Source organism: Mirounga leonina, unplaced genomic scaffold (genome assembly GCF_011800145.1).
Source record: "Mirounga leonina isolate KUSES-001 unplaced genomic scaffold, KU_Mleo_1.0 Mir_154, whole genome shotgun sequence".
Lineage (NCBI taxonomy): Eukaryota > Metazoa > Chordata > Mammalia > Carnivora > Phocidae > Mirounga > Mirounga leonina.
In genome coordinates this window covers 29121215-29134790 of record NW_023270389.1, presented here as the reverse complement: position 1 = coordinate 29134790, position 13576 = coordinate 29121215, and positions in this window count along the sequence as shown.

The window sequence follows — 13576 nt, the reverse complement described above, 5'->3', positions numbered from 1 at the left end:
TGGGGACAATACCAAACTGTAGTAAACTGAACATTGAATGGGAGCTAGTTAATTAAGAGAGAGGTTGAGAAAGGTTGAAAGCATTTCCACAGAGAACCAAACTGACAAGTCCAAGTATGTGGATTTGTGGGGGATTTATTCTGTTTGGGTGATAGAGTAAGAAACGCTACAAGATTAAGTAGTGAGCATGTTCTTTAGTCAAGTCTTTCTCAAAATACCTGTTTCTGCTATTCCTTTGTAGGGAGCTTGGTCTGATTCTGAATTAGCAGGTCCCAGGAATCTGCATTTTTAACACACACCCAAGTTGTTCTGATGCATAATAAAATTTAAGAATTAACTCCAGCTCTACTATGTACTAACTCTGTGACCTAGGGCAAATTACTCAATCTCTCTGCAATTCAGTTTTCTCACTGAATATGGAGATAATAACAGTTTGTTGGGAGGATTGAGGAGGCAAATTTTTAGCACAACACCTGGCTCAAAATAAGCCTTCTGTATGTATTTGTTACGTAAAATAAACAAATCACTGTTTTAAGGGATAATCAGCAAATAAAAGAGTCTATAACTTTAGAGAGGTAGTAGTTGGCTTTATTTAGAGACGAAATAAATTCTGTCTTGCATCAACTTTCAGGTATTGTAACCAAAAGGCTTAGGGAGTAAATAAATTAGGAATAATTTCAGGATAGGATTTAGACAGTTTTGACAACAGGAATTTTCTTCTATAGGTCATTTTCTTAAAGTTAAGATGATTGGTGAGATATGAGGCATATTGTAAATAGGGGTCACCATTTTACAGATCAGTGCTACAAGGATTTCAAAATATAAATATTATATGAATCAGGACATTTGTGGTTGCAAATGACAGAAACGCAACTCAAACCAGATGAAACAAATAAAAGCGATTGATTGAGAGCGTTCTCAGAATTGAATAAATAGTTGAATAATTAAATCTCAGATTGGCAAGAAGAGGAATGAACAAAGAATTCTCTGCTTCTCAGCCATTCTCCCAGATCATTTTTCTGTGGTAGAAGATGTAGCACCCAAAGGGTCCAGGCTCTCGTCCTTACAGCTTTTAATACAAGGGAAAAACTGGCTTTTCTCTCTCAACTCTTGAGATAGAATTCTGGCCCCATTTAGGTCACCTGTCCCTCTGAATCACTCACTGTGGTGCAGGGAATGAGCTATTATGGTTGGCTCAGACTGGTTTATAAGTCTACCCCTTAACCAATCCTGTGATCAGAAAAGCACCCCCGGATTCTGAGTTTTAAAAGAGAAGAAATAGGGGGACTGGGTGGCTCAGTTGGTTAAGCTTCTGCCTTCAGCTCAGGTTGTGATCCCAGGGTCCTGGGATTGAGTCCCGTATTGGGCTCCCTGCTCAGCAGGGAGTCTGCTTCTCCCTCTCCCTCTGCCCTTCCCCTGCTCAGGCTTGCTCGTGTGCTCTCTCTCTCGCAAATAAATAAATAAAATTTTTTAAAAAAGAGAGAGAGAAGAAATAATCATAGTGACCAATGAGAGGTCTCACACCTGAGAGACAAAGATTATGTGAAAAGAGAGTGTGTGCAATAAAACCTGCTTGGATAGAAAATCCTGATCAGTCTTTGTAGTTTTCCATTAAGACCAAATTAGTCATTTACTCTGGAAAGTGGCATTGTTATTAAAGGAATTCTAAGAATTAAATTACCATAGAAGCCAGTGATGTAAAGAGGCATGGAAATAATTAGAATGGGTGTGGGAAATAAAGGCCAAGAGCCACACGAGGAAGATATTGGAGGATCCCAAATGAGTTTACCACCATGGAGGCAAGGCATTGTCGGTGACAGCAGAGGCAGATGAAAAAATCTGAACGTGTTCTTCAGAAAAAAGTTGTAGAATTTGATTGACTGGGTACAAGAAGCCAAGGAAAATAAGTGCCAAGGAAATGTGAATATGTTAAACTTGAATGTAAAACAGAAAAGGGAGATTTGCAGTAACAATGTGGAAGACAGGGAGGGGCATTGGTAGCGATTTTGAAAGGAGAGCTTAGCCAGACCATTTTCCAGGAGAAGCACATGAGAGGATGTAGGAAAAGAAAGAAATAGAGAGAGTTGGTTTTTTGACAAAGCATACAATTAAAAAAGACAATCCTCTGATGGAACAGATTCTGCAAAACAACCCACATTATAATTACAAAAGCGAGCGGGAAAACAGACATTTCTGTCTGTCCTGTGCGTACCCAGCTTTCTACGTTAACACAATTACCATTCCCAGTTATGGTTGCTTCACCGATACTTTAGTCAACTCAATCTTATTAAGATTTTAGTATTTCTTAATTCAGGATATTGATTTTAACAAACATAATGGAATTTTACAGAATGTGATATTTGGTATCTAGATTAACCTGAAAGTCAGGATGTCAGATGGGACATTCACATCTCTGTTCATACCTCTATTATAATGTTTCTTTTTTTTTAAGATTTTATTTATTTGAGAGAGAGAGAGCGGGTGCACACGCGCGTGCGTGCATGAATGGGGGAGGGGCAAAGAGAGAGGGACAAGCAGACTCCCCGCTGAGCGTGGAGCCTGAAGTGGGGGCTCAATCCCAGGGCTCCAAGATCATAACCTGAGCCAAAGTCAGATGCTTAACCAACTGAGCCACGCAGGCACCCCTCTGTTGTAGTTTCATAAGCAGCTTATATGTTTGTCTTTCCCATGAGAATCAGTGCTCCTTAAGGACACGAACTTCTTACTTGCCCTTGTAATCCTAGTGGCACATAGTGGGTACTTACAAGTGAACATTAAATGACAGAAATGAGGGCCTTACCGAGTAATTGAGTGACTTACCCAGTTTGCACTGCTGGTTAGTGGCAAAGCTAGTATGGAATTCAGACCTCCTATCTCCCAGACTCAGGTATAACCCACAGACTATGCCCTCATCTTGAGCCCTGTTGTAAAGATCGCTCTTATGTTCCAATACCGGTAGCTGCCCTTCTGAGTTGAGCTTGGTTTTCATTGTAAGGAAATTGTGAGTATGAACATTAATTTCTTTGGCTGCTGGATGCTCAGAATTAAATTTGTGGCCTGCCATTAGCACCTTTTTTACTTTGTCCTAATTTCTGAGTATCTCTATAAACCATCTCAAATCCTCCTTGGAAAAGGTGAGAAATCAATGTCCATGTAGTGTATATTTAGAGTCTAGCACTGTACCTATGACTATGAATGACTACATCTTTTTTTTTTTTTTTTAAGATTTATTTATTTATTTGAGAGAGAGAGAGAAAGCTCATGCACATGGGGTGGGGAGAGGCAGAGGGAGAAGGAAAGAGAGAATCCCAAGCAGACTCCCCACTGAGGGTAGAGCCAGATGCCTCTCGGGGTCCAATCCCACCACCACAAGATCATGACCTGAGCAGAAATCAAGAGTTGGTTGCCCAACCAACTGAGCCACCCAGGTGCCCCGATGAATGACTACATCTTGACTTCATATTTGTAATGACCCATTTTTTTCTTTCATAGCTTATTGATGTAAATTTCTCAAGCTATTTTATTATTTATTAAAAATTAATATAAAATTCAAGACCTCTGGGTCATTCAAGGAAAGAATTAAACTGTTAGAAAAAGCACTAAGGGGCACCTGGTTGGCTCAGATGGTTAAGCGTCTGCCTTCGGCTCAGGTCATGATCTCAGGGTCCTGGGATCGAGTCCCACATCAGGCTCCCTGCTCCTTGGGAGCCTGCTTCTCGCTCTGCCTCTCTCTCTCTCTCTCATGAATAAATAAATAAAATCTTTAAAAAAAAAGAAAAAGAAAAAGCACTAAGGAGGGGAATGGTGAAGCAAATTTATGGTATATGGATATGATATAACATTATACAGACATTAAAAATAAGCTTTGTGGAAAGTTTTTAATCATATGGGAAACTCCTTAAGATACATGAGTGAAGAAAAACAGAATTAAAAATAAAAGTATTATCTGTGTAAAAGGAAATGCATTTAAAGAGAAGGGAAGGAAAATGCCAAAGTATTGATGATTACCTTTGAGTTGTAGGATTGTGGATAATTTTTATTTTCCTTATACAACTATATATTTCTAAAATTTTCTATATCTCTTATTATCTGAAAAATATTTTCTAAAAATAGATTTTAAAAGGTTTTTATATTTTATTTTTTTATTGAAATTTTTAAAAGATTTTATTTAACAGAGAGAGAGAGAGAGGGCACAAGCAGACAGAAGAGCAGGCAGAGGGAGAGGGAGGGGGAGAAGAAAGCTCCCCATGGAGCAGAGAGCCCAACATGGGGCTCTATTCCAGGACCCTGGGATCATGACCTGGGCTGAAGGCAGATACTTAACTGACTGAGTCACCCGGGTGCCCCTTATTTTTTTATTTTATTTTTATTTTTTTAAGGAGAGAGAAAGGGCAGGGGAAGGACAGAGAGCTAATCTTAAGCAGGCTTCCTGCCCGGCGCAGAGCCTGACTTGGGGCTCAATCTCACAACCCTGGGATCATGACCTGAGCCAAAATCAAAAGTCAGATGCTTAACCTTAGCCACCCAGGCACCCCAGATTTTAAAAGATTTTTAATAGCATGGGGCAATAAATACTATAAACTGTTAAATAAGAAAAATCTGCATATAAATTTGTGTCACAATATAATCATAACTATATAAGAAAACAAATTTAAAAAATGGACAAAAATGCACCAAAATGTTTAAGTGTTGCTACTATGTGGTAAAATTTAAGGAAATGTCTTTTTCCTGTATTTTTATCCTTTCTCTCTCTTGTTTCTCCAATGGGTTTATGTTTCTTTTATAATCAGAACTGCCTCTCCAAATAATATAAAAAGAGCTCCACAAACAGAAAAGCCTAATAAATCTGAAATATCCAGAGTAGCTGCTCTAATTATGTATTAACTATAACTGCTATAAATCCAAACCTCTACATTCATTTTGAAAGGTCACTACACATTTCCAGGAAAGAGTTTTATAAAAGCATCTTAACATTTTAGCAGAAACTAACAACCTGTTAAGTTTCCTAGAACTTCCCAGAAGATCAGAGCTAACAACAACTTCCATACTTCCTGTTGTGTCTAGGAGATAATCACATAGAATAGACATAATTACATAGAGGTATTATGCTACTTTGCCATCTGGTGACAGAACATAGAGGAGACAAGTTGTTGATATGAACCAAAAAGACGTGGCAGTAGCCTCTTTGGGGAATTTGGGCAAATTGTTCCAGGCAAACAAATTAACTTAGTAATCGTCATGGTCTGTTGAAAAATTTGAAAAACAAAGAAAGCCTAAAAGTCTTGGCATGTTGAACCGAGCTGTATCTTTTGCCAAAGCAAAGGATCTTTGTATCTTTTGTTCTTGGAATGCATACCATTTGGACTTCAGAGTGTAGTCCAATAGAATTCTCATGTCAAGGTGCTATGTTGACCTGATGTACCCTTCAGGTTGAACTTCCTCAGGACCTACATTCATTGAACAAATATTGTTGAGTGTTTACTATGAACATACATTGCTGAGTGTTTAAATTACTTGGATATTCAACTTTCAGAATTCTAGTCTCCAGACTTCTCATCAAATCCAAGGGCCTCTCTATTATACATATGCCAACTGGTATAAAATTTGGTGTATTATACATATATCAAAAAAACACACTTTGAAATAAAGAACAAGTATGAAATTTAAAAAATCAACAATAAAAATGGCACAAGGCCAAAATGTTTGGAAATATTCCCCGAAGTCTATAACCCTCATCACAATATTTGTAAGAGCCAGAACTCTTAAGGCTAGCCCTGTACAAGTTCCCTTTTCCAGTTCCCAACATTTACTTTGCTCATTTTTAAACATTTGCATAGTACTTTGTGCTTTGTAAGTTGCTTTTATGGAGCATGGTCTAACTTTGGACTCACTAAATCCCATTTTTAAAAATGACGAAAATAAGTGACTTGCCCCACGCTACAAAATAAAGTAGCAGAGCAAAGATAGAACCTAGATTTTGTGGCTCTTAGTTTGGTATTTGTTCTGCTAACGCACACTTCCACTGAACCAATAAAATGTCTTATTCGTGTTTGTTTCTCTTTGTTTTATACTTAGAGTAATCATCTTTGCTCTCTTCATATGGTAGGCCAAAAATTCACTGGCGAATTTCTTACAGAAGATAGTATATAAATCAAAATTCTTAAGGTGGAATTAAACTCTTATCTAACCCATCTTTATTTTATTTTATTTTAATTTTATGTATGTATGTATTTAAAATGTTAAATTCCAGTATACTTAGTATACAGTGTTAGTTTCAGGTGTAGCCCTTCTTTTTTTTTGAAGATTCATTTATTTATTTTAGAGAGAGAGAGAGAGCAGAGGGACGGACAGAGAGAGAGGATCCTGAAGCAGACTCCCCGCTGAGTACAGAGCCCAACTCTGGGCTCAGTCCCAGGACCCTGAGATCATGACCTGAGCCAGAATCAAGAGTCAGATGCTCAACCGACTGAGCCACCAGGTGCCCCTCAAACTAAAATCTTCTAAGAAGATTAAGCAGCTTGCAAAAGCAGTGGGTCCACTAGAGCTTACATCCTATTTTATGTCACTATGAGTAGTTGAGGACAATGTGGATCTCTGCAACATAACCAGACGTTTAGTTCTTAACTCCATAAACAGTAAATTATCCTTATAAGCTTTTTTTTTTTTTAAGATTTTATTTATTTATTTGAGAGACAGAGAGAATGAGAGACAGAGAGCATGAGAGGGAGGAGGGTCAGAGGGAGAAGCAGACTCCCTGCTGAGCAGGGAGCCCGATGCGGGACTCGATCCCGGGACTCCAGGATCATGACCTGAGCCGAAGGCAGTCGCTTAACCACCTGAGCCACCCAGGCGCCCTGTCCTTAAATCCTAGACTATTAGCCATTCTTTTTCAAAACTTGTAGAATATTACTGAATCAATCAGAGAAAGAACTTCCAGTCCTAAAGAGTATAAAATAAGGCTTTGCTTAGGCTCCTCATTATTTTAACTTATAGTTAAATAGCAGTTATTCTATGAACTGAATATGCACCAACCTCTTAGCTGATGGTCTGGAGAGTTCACTCTCACCTGGGTGCTGACTTCAGAAGCAGCTAATCCAGTTATCTTATTGCAGTAGGAAGCAACAACTCAGCATCAAATGTATTGATAGTAAGAGTGTTGTAAGAGAACTCTTTGACACTAAAATAGCTATGAAATGACTCTTCAGTAGGATGATACTCAGATACTTGGGAATGCTTTTGTGGCTGACATCTTGAGAGCCCTGTTAGGTTGCATTTTTCAGGAAAGAGTTCTTCAGGGCAAAATAACACCTTTTGTGTTACTGCAGTACATTTCTGGGCTTCTCTGGAGCTCTAAAGGTCTTCAAAAGCATATGTGCATGTACCTCTCCTCTCACATCCATGTACAAGTGTGCTAACCCACAATCTGCAAGAGTACACGGAAGTTCTTGGTATGGCACAAGCAAAGGATGGTTCTGCCTTACTTACATATCTGGCTTCTAAGCTCATTGGGCACCCTTCCATCAACAGCATGGAATATCAGCTCTTCAGGCACCTGACAGGGTTTCAGGCATCCATTGACTGCAGCCTAGAACTTGCCAAAGGCTTTTTTTTTTTTTTTTTTTGAGATGTCTGATATTTGTGAGAGATGGCATCTAGGATATATGTCAACGATTCTGATTATTTGAGCGCTATTTCTGTATAAAGTTAGAGTATCAGAAAACAATATATTCAGTTCATTCAGATCACATCAGCACTGCTCCCCTACCAAGTGCCTTCAGTGAGTAATGGCATTATCTGTGTTAATTTTTTAAATTTAATTTTATTCTTATCAAAGTTATGCATGCTCAAGGTTTCTACAATCGAATAGTTCTCCAAGACATGTAGTAAGAAAACACTGACCTCTACCTCCAATTTCCCACTTCGCAGAGGCCACTAATTTTCACATTTGTTTTCATGCTTAACTCAATGTCTAAATAATATGCTTCTATTGCTACCTCCTACTTTTCAGTTTTCTTTCTTTTTTTTAATTAAAAAAAATTTTTTTTTGGTAATCTCTACACCCAGAGTGGGGCTTGAACTCACAGCCCTGACTGAACCAGCCAAGCACCCCTCAGTTTCCATTCTATCTCTGACTCGCCACAATGGAAAATGTGAATTTGGTTCTTTAACCCTACTCTGTCTCATTGACCCCTTGCTTTCCTTTCTCTGGGTTTACTCCTCCTTCTTGGTGGACAACATCCTTCTGTAGCTTTCTGAGAGGAAATGCTTTCGGAAATGGGGGGCAAAGTTGCAACCCCACATATCTTAAAATATATTTTTTCCTCATATTAATTAGTAGTACTGAATTCTAGTTGGGAAAGCATTTTCCCTTAGAATTTTGAAGACACTTATCAGTTACCTTCTAGCTTCCAGAGCTGCTGTTGAGGAGTTGGACGCCATTCTTATATTTGATCCTTTTTGTGAAGCCACTTTTTTCCATCTGGAAGCTTGTTTCTCATCATTCCCAGTGTTTGATACTGTTGTTGGTGTGGGTGAAGTCTAATTCCTTGAGCTGGGCATTTGGAGGTCCTTTCAGTTGGAAAACCCTTACCTCTCATGTCTGGGAAATTTTCTTAAGTGTGTTTCTTCAATAGTTCCTTCTCCCTTCTCCTAATTTCTCTGTCACCTACCCCACCCTTTGAAATACCCCATTATTTGAATGTTGGATTTCCTGAACAGAATCTCTAATTTTTTTTTCTTATATTCCCTCTCTTTATTGTTTTATTCTGCTTTCTGGGGTATTTCCTTGACTTTATCTTCCTACCTTTTATTGTGTTTTTTATTTGTCATATATATTAATTTTTAAAAACTCTGTTTTGTTCTCTGAATTTTTTCTTTTAACAGTATCTTATTCTCATTTCATGGATACTAATGATATTAATAATAGAATTTGGGGGTGTTTCTAAAATTTTTTTCTTATAATTTAAGAGTGGGACACAAAAAAAGTTGCCTGGAAGCTCTGTGCCTGGGGTTGGGAGCTTCACCAAATGGTTATCTGGGCTGTTTTAGTGGCTTAAAATGGGATAGCATGAGATATAAATAACAGTAACACAATTGTCCAACCAACTTATCATTTTGAAAGTCAGATTTTAGGGGCGCCTGGGTGGCTTAGTCAGTTGGGCATCTGCCTTCGGCTCAGGTCATGATCCCAAGGTCCTGGGATTAAGTCCTGCATTGGGCTCCCTGTTCAAGGGGGAGCCTGCTTCTCCCTCTCCCTCTGCCACTCCCCCTGCTTGTGCTCTCTTTCTCTCTGTCAAATAAATAATAAAATCTTAAAAGAAAAAAAGAAAGATTTTAACAACTAAAATAACTTTTGGGGCTTTTTTACCCTATATTAAACAAGTGGCATATGCTCATTTTAGACTACCTGTCAATTGATTCATAAATTAGAAACTAGAAAAAAATGTTTAAGTTATTCGTAATTTTGCAATCTAAGGATAATCACTGTCATCAGTTTGGTACATATCTTCCTGGACTTTTTCATACTTAAATTATATATATGTATTCTGTTTGAAAGGAAGTTGAAATTCGTTCTGTGTTTTATAGCCTGTGGTTTTTACATAACGTATTATAAACATATTTGCATTGTCATTAAATTTAAGTTCAGTTGTTTTCCTTTCAGAGTTTTGTTTACATTGTACATAATGTATTAGTCAGCCTCACTTTAACAGCTTGGAAAAATTTAGGGAAAAACCATCAAGAATGAACTTGAAAACATTTCTAAGGAAACTAATAAACTGATTTTGAAACAAAGAACCCTTATTAGACAAAACCCGATCTTTCACAATTTTACTTGCTGAGAAATGTAGCATTGGAGATCTACAGAGAACTTGGGTTTCTACCAAAAATGATGATCCATACATTTCACTACCTGAGTTTGAAGGAATGCAGAATATGGTTTTGACAAGATTTTGAATTGTGTTCTAAATGGCATCTATCAATATATATGACAAAAGCTGAATCAACATGGCAAGTCTCATGAATTTGATTCTAGAGAAATTGGCCCCTGTCAACCCAAAGAAAAATACAATGTCCAGGGATGCCTGGGTGGCGCAGTTGGTTAAGCATCTGACTCTTGGTTTTGGCTGAGGTCTTGATCTCAGGGTTGTGAGATCGAGCCCCAAGTCAGGCTGTGCACTCAGCGTGGAGTCTGCTTGAGACTCTCTCTCCCTCTGCCCCTCCCCCTAAAGTAAAAAAATAAATCTTAAAAAAAAATGTCCAATTCTTGAGCTCACAGTGAACCACTGGGACCCCAATGCAGATGTAACCCAGGTTATTCTGTGTGTGACAGTTCCTGGGGCAAAATACTCAGGGATTTGGAAGCCAGAATTTTAAACCTGTTGTCTTGTCTTTTTTTTTTTTTTTAAGACTTTTTAATTTATTCATTTGACAGAGAGAGAAAGCACAAGCAGGCAGAGTGGCCAGCAGAAGGGGAGGGAGAAGCAGGAAGCCCAACTCGGGGCTCAATCCCAGGACCTAGGCCTGAGCTGAAGGCAGATGCTTAACTGACTAAGCCACCCAGGCACCCTTTTTTTTGTTTTGTTTTGGTTTAGTTTGGTTTGTTTTTATAAAGTGATCATTTCAGTATCTCACAAGAGCTAAAGAAGATAGAAGAGGATCTAGGATATATCAAGTGTCTATCGTGTCTGCTAGACATGTTATGCCCTTCATCCCAAGATAACTCTTTTGTAGATAAGAAAGGAGGCTCAGAGAAGTCAACTAACTTGCCCAAAGTCACAAGTTGCAGGTAACAAAGCCAGGAATTCAAATCCAGGTCCAAGTGCATTTTCTGTCTGTGAGACCACGCAGCCTTCTTGCAGATTTAGATGGAAGAACAAGGGGGGGCGGGTACTATACATATATTGACAACCGTGGTATACTTTTTGAAGAATAGAGCACATGCTTGACATTCAGGAAAATTCTATTTGGGGAGGGGAGTGCTACACCCAGTGATCCCATGTCCCAGTTATTTGTGACAGTCCTAATTTCTGCCTCAACCTGTGATTATTTCCCTGTGCAACTGAACATGAGCTCTGATTTCTGGTTTACAAAACCTTGTCAGCATCAGTAGAGGTTATCCCGAATAACAGGCTTAATGATAATGACTCCCTTTTATAGCTCAGGACATTAAATTAGGTTCAGAGGAGAGGATCCCTATGTGAAAACATAAGGATTCCATCCTGTGGTACTCTGGATGAAGGATAGACGTGTCCAGAAACAACTGAGTTGCAATCAGCTCTTCCCACATAGAAGAGCTCCCTATTTGGAATCTTAAAATGGAAGCAGAGACAATGCTGACATTTAAGAGAATGAAAATAACTGTTCCTTAAAGTAGAAAGGTTTCCTCTAAGTCTCTCTCCTGTGGTGACTCAGCATGTCTACAAACCTTGGTATCCAGATTGTGTGGGGAGAGATATTGTCTGAAAAGAGAGGTGACCCCAATACCAGGAAGTCGATTGCTTTGGCAACAGCAGACCACGGACTCTTCAGGGCAGTTCATTTCTGGGGAGGTTTACTGCGCACCAGCCACGTGCCAGAAACCCTGCTGGGCACTGGGATACAGTCATGCTAAGATGCAGTCCCTCCTTTTGAGGAATTAACTATCTGGAAATGGAGACAGAAAGGCCAACAGTGAAGTTCGAAAGTGGTCTGGGGGATTATTCATAATACTTCAGTATCAGGGCAAGTCAAGGAAGGTTTCCTAAATACAATGCCAGGCACTATCCTAAGTATTTTACATAAGTTTCAAAGGATGAATAGGAGTTTCCCAGGGAGCTACATTCTCTTCTTTTTTTAAGATTTATTTATTCATTTTAGAGAGAACATGAGCAGGGGTAGGGGCGGGGGGAGAGGGAAAGAGAGAATCTCAAGCAGACTCCCCGCTGAGTGCAGAGCCCAATGTGGGGCTCAATCTAAATACCCTGAGATCATGACCTGAGCCAAAATCAAGAGTCAGATGCACAATGAACTGAGCCACCCAGGCACCCCCCAACGAGCTATATTAACAAAACCCCATGTGTTTATTTTTTTTAAATTTTTTAAAAATAGTTCTTTTTTTTTAAGATTTTATTTATTTATTTGAGAGAGAGAATGAGATAGAGAGAGCATGAGAGGGGGGAGGGTCAGAGGGAGAAGCAGACTCCCTGCTGAGGAGGGAGCCCGATGCGGGACTCGATCCCGGGACTCCACGATCATGACCTGAGCCGAAGGCAGTCGCTTAACCAACTGAGCCACCCAGGCACCCCAAAACCCCGCATGTGTTTAAGATTGGCCTTTGGGAAGAGAATTCACTAGTAGAGATCACTGCTGGGCTATTGCACTCCCCCAAGTGTGACCTTTCTATTTAGGGAGCATCAAAGATGGAGATCCCATCTGGCAGTTTGGAGCATGGGCATCTTGAAGGTAGGTCTATTTCTTGTTTCTTCTTGTGTTCCTGCTACTGACTATAGTGTTCAATAAATCTTTGATGGATCAGTGAATGAATGATTGAACAAATCCACAAATTAATAAATGGCTCAGTTATGATCATCAGATGGAAATAAAGCCTCTAAGCAAGACTAAATAAAGCCTCCAAGCAAGACTAAATAGAGTATAATAAGAAACAAACAGGTTCATAATAAAAATAATCTTGCTTAAAAATTAATCTTCCCCTCAGAAATTTGAAGATTTTAGCCCAGTCTAGTTGATGGCTTGCTTCCCTATGGTGGGCACTATTTTAGCACCCCCCACCCCTTACTCCCTCCTTCATTAGACATCTTGACTTCCAGATGTTTGCATCTAAGAAAGCAGTTTCAGAGAGAAATGAGAAATTATTTCTCCCACCTATCTCCTACCTAAGGCCTTCTCAGTTCCATTTCCCAAGGAACCACACACTTTTCCTAGATGGGGGAGGGTGAGGATGAGCTCAGGCTCTGTCATGGAGTAGGAATAAAGGAATTGATAAGGTCGTGCAATGGAGTAAGATTCAGGGATGGGACAGAAAATTGGGTAAGGACTGGAAATAGGTTCAAGGATGGCATTAAGTGTTTAGAATTTCTCTTGCACAGAATACTTTGTCAAAATGATCATCTTTAAACAGCTATATTAAAATAACTTTTTAAATAACTTATTAACTGTTGTTAACCTTATTGTAACTGTTGCCCACATCAGTTCATATAAAAGTACCCTTGCCCAAAAAGGGTGGTACAATCAATAGGAGACCTGCTATGAGTGATTTTGATGGGTCATCAAGGGAAGGGAGTTGAATCATCATTACCCATTTCAGGTAGGATGGCATATCTTTTATAAACAAAACTTTCCTTTATTGAGACAAGTCCTGTAAGTGAAAAGAGGTTGTTCAGCAAGGTTGTTCAGCAAGATACATTTCCCAATTTCTTTGGCATGAACTCATACCAAGGAATACCTTCTTAATTATCATCTGGCCTTTGGGCCATGGGCTCTCCCAGCTAAGGATTGTAATTTTTTTTTTTAAGATTTTTTTTATTGAGAGAGAGAGCACATGAGCGAAGGGGGAAAAGCAGAGGGAGAGGGAGAAGCA